At 45.3% G+C, this 7,757-nt stretch overlaps 1 pseudogene; it reads left to right on the top strand.

Annotated features, from left to right (window-relative positions):
- The first annotated feature begins 273 nt into the window (after positions 1-273).
- Positions 274-7,174, top strand: LOC149746928 (histone-lysine N-methyltransferase SETD2 pseudogene; annotated as a pseudogene).
- Positions 7,175-7,757: the final 583 nt, after the last annotated feature.

Below are 7,757 nucleotides of genomic sequence, written 5' to 3'. Positions count from 1 at the left end.
CCTCGGATGCAGAATCCTCCAATGTGGAGCCCCGGGGTACTGAGGGCAGACTGTACTACTCCATTTTATATAAGAGACTTCAGCAATCGCAGGGGACTGCGCAGGCAGGGGGAGCCTTAGGACCAATTCCTTGCTCATGCTGAGGGATGACTGCGTGTTGAGAACTCTTAACAGTACCCTAGGGCAGAGGGAGAGTACCCAAGGAAAGGCAAGCTTGGAAGAGGATCCCCCTCTGGCATTCATACCTCTGATGGAATAAAAGTTAAAGGCAGGACAAAAAAAATTAAACACAGAATTCTGTTCGGGCCTTCTCCCTCCCTAATGCCCAGTGTGCATCTGCATTACACATTAAGCAGAGCTCCTGAAATCTTCACGATCTAAAACAGAGAGAGATGATAAGTATTTTAGCTACTCAAAACTTGAAAGAGATACTCGTTACATATCTTCTCGCTGTAGATCAGAGAGAGAGCGAAGGCGGAGCAGGTCTCGTTTTAGATCTGACAGAGGTTCTAGAACTAGATCACCCTATTCTTGTCAGAACGGTCCCATTATGACGACTCTCATTATGATGGTCGTTACCATAGGAGCTCCCCTTATCGAGAGAGGGCACGCTAGTCTCGGCCATATACCAGTAACAGGGCAAGACTGATGGATACTGTAAAACTGAGTCCTCTTACTTAGAGATGGATAAAAGAGGAAAGGATTCTTCAAAATTAGAAGGAGAATCCAAAAGGACTTCAGAAAATGAAGCAATGAAAAGATGTTATTCTCCCACTAATGAACAGGGATTCCGACGCAGGTCATCATATTCCAAGCACGGTAAGAGTGCTTCCCGTTATAAATCTGCCCCTTCAAAACCTGCACCCAAGTCTGATAAATTTAAAAATTCTTTCTGTTGTACAGAATTGAATGAGGAAATCAAACAGTCCCATTCTTTTCGTTTACAGACTCCTTGTTCTAAAGGTAGTGAATTAAGGGTGATTAGTAAAGTTCCTGAAAGAGAGAAGATCGGGTCTCCATCTCCATCAAATCGATTAAATGATTCACCTACTTTTAAAAAGCTAGATGAATCACCTGTTTTTAAGTCTGAATTTATAGGACATGATAGCCATGATAGTATTAAGGAATTAGACTCTTTATGTAAAGTGAAGAATGATCAATTACGAAGTTATTGTCTCACCGAATTTAATACAAACGGATCTCCTGGGGCCGAATCTGATTTGGCAGCATTTTGCGCTTCTAAACGTGACACTGTTTTGATGTCTTCTGATGATAGTGTGACTGCATCAGAGGTTCCCCTTTGGTCAAAACGTGCATGCTTTCATCAAATGGATTTCAAAACATTAATAGATGTAAAGAAAAAGACTTGGATGATACTCGCATGCAGCATAGTAAGTCAGAAAGCACATTTAGAGAAACAGAACCTCCAGTGTCGCCACACCAGGATCAACTCATACCTTTGCCAGTTATGACTATAGATTATTCCGAAACAATAGTTAAAGAACCAGTTGATGTGAGAGTTTCTTGCTGTAAAACCAAAGATTCAGATATATACTGTACTTCAAACGACAACCGTCCTTCTTTGTGTCATTCCGGAGCTGAAAATACTGAGCCTTTAGTAACGAAGATTTCTTCAAATAGCTTTATGAATGTGCATTTGAAATCAAAAACAGTCATATGTGATAATGGAAGTCTGACAGATCAGCACTCAAAATTTGCATGTGGAGAATATAAGCAGAGTGTTGGTAGTACTAGTTCAGCTTCTGTTAATCATTTTGATGATTTATATCCACCTACAGGGAGCTCATGTATTGCTTCATCTCTTCAGAGTCTTCCAGCAGGGACAAACGTAGACAGTTTAACTCTCTTGCAATGTGGAGAGAATACATCTCCAGTTTTGGATGCTGTGCTGAAGAGTAAAAGCGCAGAGTTTTTAAAGCATGCAGAGAAAGAAATAATAGAAGTAGCTAGTGGCCTTCCTGATTCAGGAAGAGGATTTGCTTCCTGGGAAAACAGGCATAATAATGGACTATCTGGGAAATGTGTGCAAGAGGCTCAAGAAGAAGGGATCTCCATACTGCCTGATAGAAGAGGAAGACCAGAAATCTCTTTAGATGAAGAAGGTGGAAGAGGACATACACATACTTCTGATGACTCAGAAGTTGTATTTTCTTCTTGTGATTTGAATTTAATCATGGAGGACAGTGATGGTGTAAGAGTGGTCATGCCTCAGAGATTGTATCCACTGTCCATGAAGACTATTCTGGTTCTTCCAAAAGTTCAAGAGATGAAAGGGATTCAGAAGATACAGATTTTGATGATAGCAGTATTCCAAGAAACCGTCTTCAGTCTGTTGTGGTTGTGCCAAAGAATTCTACTTTGACCATGGAAGAAACAAGTCCTTCTTCTTCTCAGAGCAGTCAAAGTTACAGACACTATTCTGACCACTGGGAAGATGAGCGATTGGAGCCAAGGAGGCATTCATTTGAGGAAAAATTTGAGAGTATAGCAAGTAAAGCCTGTCCTCAAACTGAGAAGTTCTTCTTTCATAAAGCAACAGAGAAGAATTCAGAAATCTCTTTTACACAGCCCAGCCGAAAACAGATAGATAATCACCTGTCTGAAATTGCTCATCCTCAGAGTGATGGGGTTGATAGTACAAGTCATACAGACATAAAATCTGACCCTCTAGGTCACCCAAATTCTGAGGAAGCAGCAAAAGCCAAAATAACTTCTAGGCGGCAAGAAGAGCTGCCAGTTTATTCTCCTGATGATTCTGAAGATGTCTCAAGTAAGTCTCAGCAACAGGCCACTTTCCCTAACAGGCCAGATAGTAGACTGGGAAAAACAGAGTCAAATTTTTCTTCTTGTGAGATCTCCCGAGTGGATGGTTTCCGTTCATCATCGGAAGAGCTCAGAAATCTAGGGTGGGACTTCTCTCAACAAGAAGAGCCTACTACCACATATCAGCAACCTGACCGCAGCTGTGGAGCCTGTGGTGGACACAAGTATCAGCAAAGTGCAGAACAGCATAGTGGGACACGTAATTACCGGCAAGGCAATGGCTACTGGGATCCAAGATCAGCAGGTAGGCCGCCTGGAACTGGGGCTGTGTATGATCGAATTCAAGGGCAGGTACCAGATTCCTTAACAGATGACCGTGAAGAGGAGGAGAATTGGGATCAACGTGGAGGATCTCACTTTTCAGGCCAGTCCAATAAATTTTTTCTGTCCCTTCAGAAGGACAAGGGGTCAGTGCAAGCACCTGAAATAAGCAGCAATTCCATTAAGGACTCTTTAGCTGTGAATGAGGAGAAAGATCTTTCGAAAAACTTAGAAAAAAATGATAGGAAAGATAGAGGGCCTCTTAAAAAAAGGAGACAGGAATTGGAGAGTGATTCTGAAAGTGACGGTGAGCTTCAGGACAGAAAGAAAGTTAGAGTGGAGGTAGAGCAGGGGGAGACAGCAGTGCCTCTAGGCTCAGCATTGGTTGGGACTTCGTGTGTCATGGAGGACTTCAGGGACCCAGAGCGGTGGAAGGAATGTGCCAAACAAGGGAAGGTGCCTTCTTACTTTGATCTGATTGAAGAAAATGTTTATTTAACAGAAAGAAAGAAGAATAAATCCCATCGGGATTTTAAGCGAATGCAGTGTGAGTGTACACCCCTTTCTAAAGATGAAAGAGCTCAAGGTGAAATAGCATGTGGGGAAGATTGTCTTAATCGTCTCCTCATGATTGAATGTTCGTCTCGTTGTCCAAATGGGGATTATTGTTCCAATAGACGGTTTCAAAGAAAACAGCATGCAGATGTGGAAGTCCTACTCACAGAAAAGAAAGGCTAGGGCTTGAGAGCTGCTAAAGATCTTCCTTCGAACACCTTTGTCCTGGAATATTGTGGAGAGGTACTTGATCACAAAGAGTTTAAGGCCCGGGTAAAGGAGTATGCACAAAACAAAAACATCCACTACTATTTCATGGCCCTGAAGAATGATGAGATAATAGATGCCACTCAGAAAGGAAATTGCTCCCGGTTCATGAATCACAGCTGTGAACCAAACTGTGAGACTCAAAAATGGACTGTGAACGGACAACTGAGAGTTGGGATTTTTACCACCAAACTGGTTCCTTCAGGCTCAGAGTTAACATTTGACTATCAGTTCCAAAGATACGGCAAGGAAGCACAGAGATGTTTCTGTGGGTCGGCTAATTGCCGGGGTTACCTGGGAGGAGAGAACAGAGTCAGCCTCAGAGCAGCAGGACGGAAAATGAAGAAAGAACGATCTCGGAAGAAGGATTCGGTGGATGGAGAGCTAGAAGCTCTGATGGAGAAAGGTGAGGGTCTCTCTGATAAAAACCAGGTGCTCAGCTTATCCTGGCTAACGGTTAGAATTGAAACTTTGGAACAGAAACTTACCTGTCTCAAGCTCATACAGAACACACATTCACAGTCTTGCCTGAAGTACTTTCTGGAACGTCATGGGCTGCCTTTGTTGTGGATCTGGATGGCAGAACTACGTGATGGCCGGGAAAGTAACCAGAAGCTTCAGGAAGAGATTATAAAGACTTTGGAACATTTACCCATTCCTACTGAAAATATGTTGGAGGAAAGCAAAGTGCTTCCTATTATTCAACGTTGGTCTCAAACCAAGACTGCTGTCCCTCAGCTGAGCAAAGGAGATGGGTATTCTAGTGAGAATACATCATATGCTCACACACCGCTCAACACACCTTATCTTTCTACCAAGCTGAGCATAGAAGCTGACACAGACACCCCCAAGAAGCTAATGTTTCGCAGACTTAAAATTATAAGTGAAAATGGCATGGACAGTGCGATCTCTGATGCTACCAGCGAGCTAAAGGCAAGGATGGCAAAGAGGACCTTGACCAGTTAGAAAACGTCCCTATAGAAGAAGAGGAACAACAGCTACTCACACAACAGCTACCTGAATCTAAAGTTGATAGTGACATTGCTGTGGAGGCCATTAAGCTACCCACATCTGAGCCAGAGGCTGAAATAGAGCCTAAAGAGAGCAATGGCACAAAACTAGACGAACCTATTGCTGAGGAAACACCATCCCAAGATGAAGAGGAGGGTGTATCTGATGTGGAGAGTGAGAGGAGCCAGGAACAGCCACATAAAACGGTAGATATAAGTGATTTGGCCACCAAGCTCCTGGACAGTTGGAAAGACCTAAAGGAGGTATATCGAATTCCAAAGAAAAGGCAAACTGAAAAGGAGAGCACAATAACCAAACGAGGAAGGGATGCTGTTGGCTTCAGAAATCAAACAGTTGCCCCAAAGACTCCTAACAGGTCAAGAGAGAGAGACCCAGACAAACAAACTCAAAATAAAGAGAAAAGGAAACGAAGGGGCTCCCTCTCACCACCACCTCTGCCTATGAGCGGGGAACAAAAAGGCCAGGTGGCAGATATGATACACCAACTTCTAAAAAAGTACGAATTCAAGATTGCAATCAACTTTCTACAGAGGAGCGTCGAAAGTTGTTTGAGCAGGAGGCAGCTCAGCGGGAGGCTCAAAAACAACAGCAGCAGATGCAGAGCCTGGGAATGACGTCTCCACTGCCCTATGACTCTCTTGGCTACCATGCCCCTCATCACCCCTTTGCTGGCTACCCACCAGGTTACCCCATGCAGGCCTACGTGGATCCCAGCAATCTTAGTGCTGGAAAGGTGCTCCTCCCCACACCCAGCATGGATCCTGTGTGTTCTCCTTCTCCTTATGATTATTCTCAGCCCTTGGTGGGACATTCTACAGAACCCCTTGCTGCCCCTCCACCTGTGCCCGTGGTGCCACATGTGGCAGCCCCTGTGGAAGTTTCCAGTTCACAGTATGTGGCCCAAAGTGATGGTGTGGTACACCAAGACTCCAGGGTCACCGTCCTGCCAGTGCCAGCCCCAGGCCCAGTCCAGGGACAGAATTATGGTGTTTGAGATTCAAATCAACAGTCCATGAGTGTACAGCAGCAGTACCCTCCTGCACAGTCTCAAGCAATCTTATATTATCAAGGACAGGCTGCTCCAACTGTCTATGGTGTGACGTCACCCTATTCACAGACAACTCCACCAACTGTACAGAGTTACGCCCAGCCAAGTCTTCAGTACATCCAGGGACAACAGATTTTCACAGCTCACCCACAAGGAGTGGTGGTACAGCCAGCCACAGCCGTGACTCCAATAGTTGCACCAGGGCAGCCTCAGCCCTTACAGCCACCTGAAATGGTTGTGACAAATAACCTCTTGGACTTACCACCCCCATCTTCTCCCAAACCAAAAACCATTGTCTTACCTCCCAACTGGAAGACAGCCCGAGACCCAGAAGGGAAGATTTACTACTACCATGTGATCACAAGGCAGACTCAGTGGGATCCTCTTACTTGGGAAAGCCCAGGAGAGGATGCCAGCCTTGAGCATGAAGCTGAGATGGACCTAGGAACCCCAACATATGATGAAAATCCCATGAAGACCTCAAAAAAGCCTAAGACAGCAGAGGCAGACGCCTCCAGTGAGCTGGCTAAGAAAAGCAAACAAGTATTCAGAAAACAGATGGCCCAGTTCATCGTCCAGTGCCTGAACCCTTACTGGAAACCTGACTGCAAAGTGGGAAAAATTACCACAACTGAAGAGTTCAAACACCTAGCTCGCAAGCTGACTCACGGCATTATGAATAAGGAGCTGAAGTACTGTAAGGACCCCGAGGACCTGGAGTGCAATGAGGACGTGAGACACAAAACCAAGGAGGACATTAAGAAGTACATGCAGAAGTTTGGGGCTGTTTCCAAACCCAAACGGGACACTGAATTAGAGTGACCTTCAGGGCCAGGGTGGGAGGACGGGCAAGCTGGTAGGAGGGACTCTGGGGAGAAGAAATCCCGTGGGCCCTCTCTCCCCACCCCACTGTCAGGGCTGTGCTACTGACGACACATCACCCTGGGGAATTCAAACCTGCAGAATGAGCTCACAAAAATGAGCTCCATCTACAACAAGCGGTCCCTGGTTGTGAGCTGTTGGTAGAGGCCATCTGAGGCAACGGTTTAGGCCCTTGAGACCTTCCCTTCCGAGACCCCGGCCAGGCCTGACCCCACTCTCAAGGCTGGGTCTCCTCCTTGGCGGTGCTGTCAACACACAGACTCATGTGCATCCCCACCCACGACCCCTTACCCTGACGATCTGTATTATATTTTAATGTCTATGTGAATATATCGAAAATAATTTGTCTTTCCTGGTTTTTGGCTTTTGTTTTGCTTTTAAGCCTCTGCGTGCTAGGATCACAGAAGACTTTGTAAGGATGGTTTAAGTTCTCCTGCAAGGTTTAATGTGTTATCATGTAAATATTCCAGAGCAGGCTGCCTTGTGGTTTTGGCCAGCCTTGTGCTATGTTGATAAGATTGATTTACTACTTAAAGTCACCTTACTTGAGCTCTCCTGGTGGCGCAGTGGTTGAGAGTCCGCCTGCCAATGCAGGGGACACGGGTTCGTGCCCCGGTCCGGGAGGATCCCATGTGCCGCGGAGCGGCTGGGCCCGTGAGCCATGGCCACTGAGCCTGCGCATCCAGAGCCTGTGCTCCACAACGGGAGAGGCCACAACAGTGAGAGGCCCGTGTACGACAAAAAAAAAAAAAAAAAAATCACTTTATCCAATTTTTACTGAACTTTTTATGTAAAAAATAGAATCAATTAAAGAAAAAAAAAGGATAAGTCTACGCCTTCAACTTCTAACAGGTGGAAGAGTTCTCAG

This window comes from Delphinapterus leucas, chromosome 17 (genome assembly GCF_059928025.1).
Source record: "Delphinapterus leucas isolate spDelLeu-1000000601 "Yukka" chromosome 17, BTC_Dleu_Yukka2, whole genome shotgun sequence".
In the NCBI taxonomy this organism is placed as follows: domain Eukaryota; kingdom Metazoa; phylum Chordata; class Mammalia; order Artiodactyla; family Monodontidae; genus Delphinapterus; species Delphinapterus leucas.
Note: the sequence above shows the minus strand (reverse complement) of the source record. Positions and strands in the feature narration are given on the sequence as shown.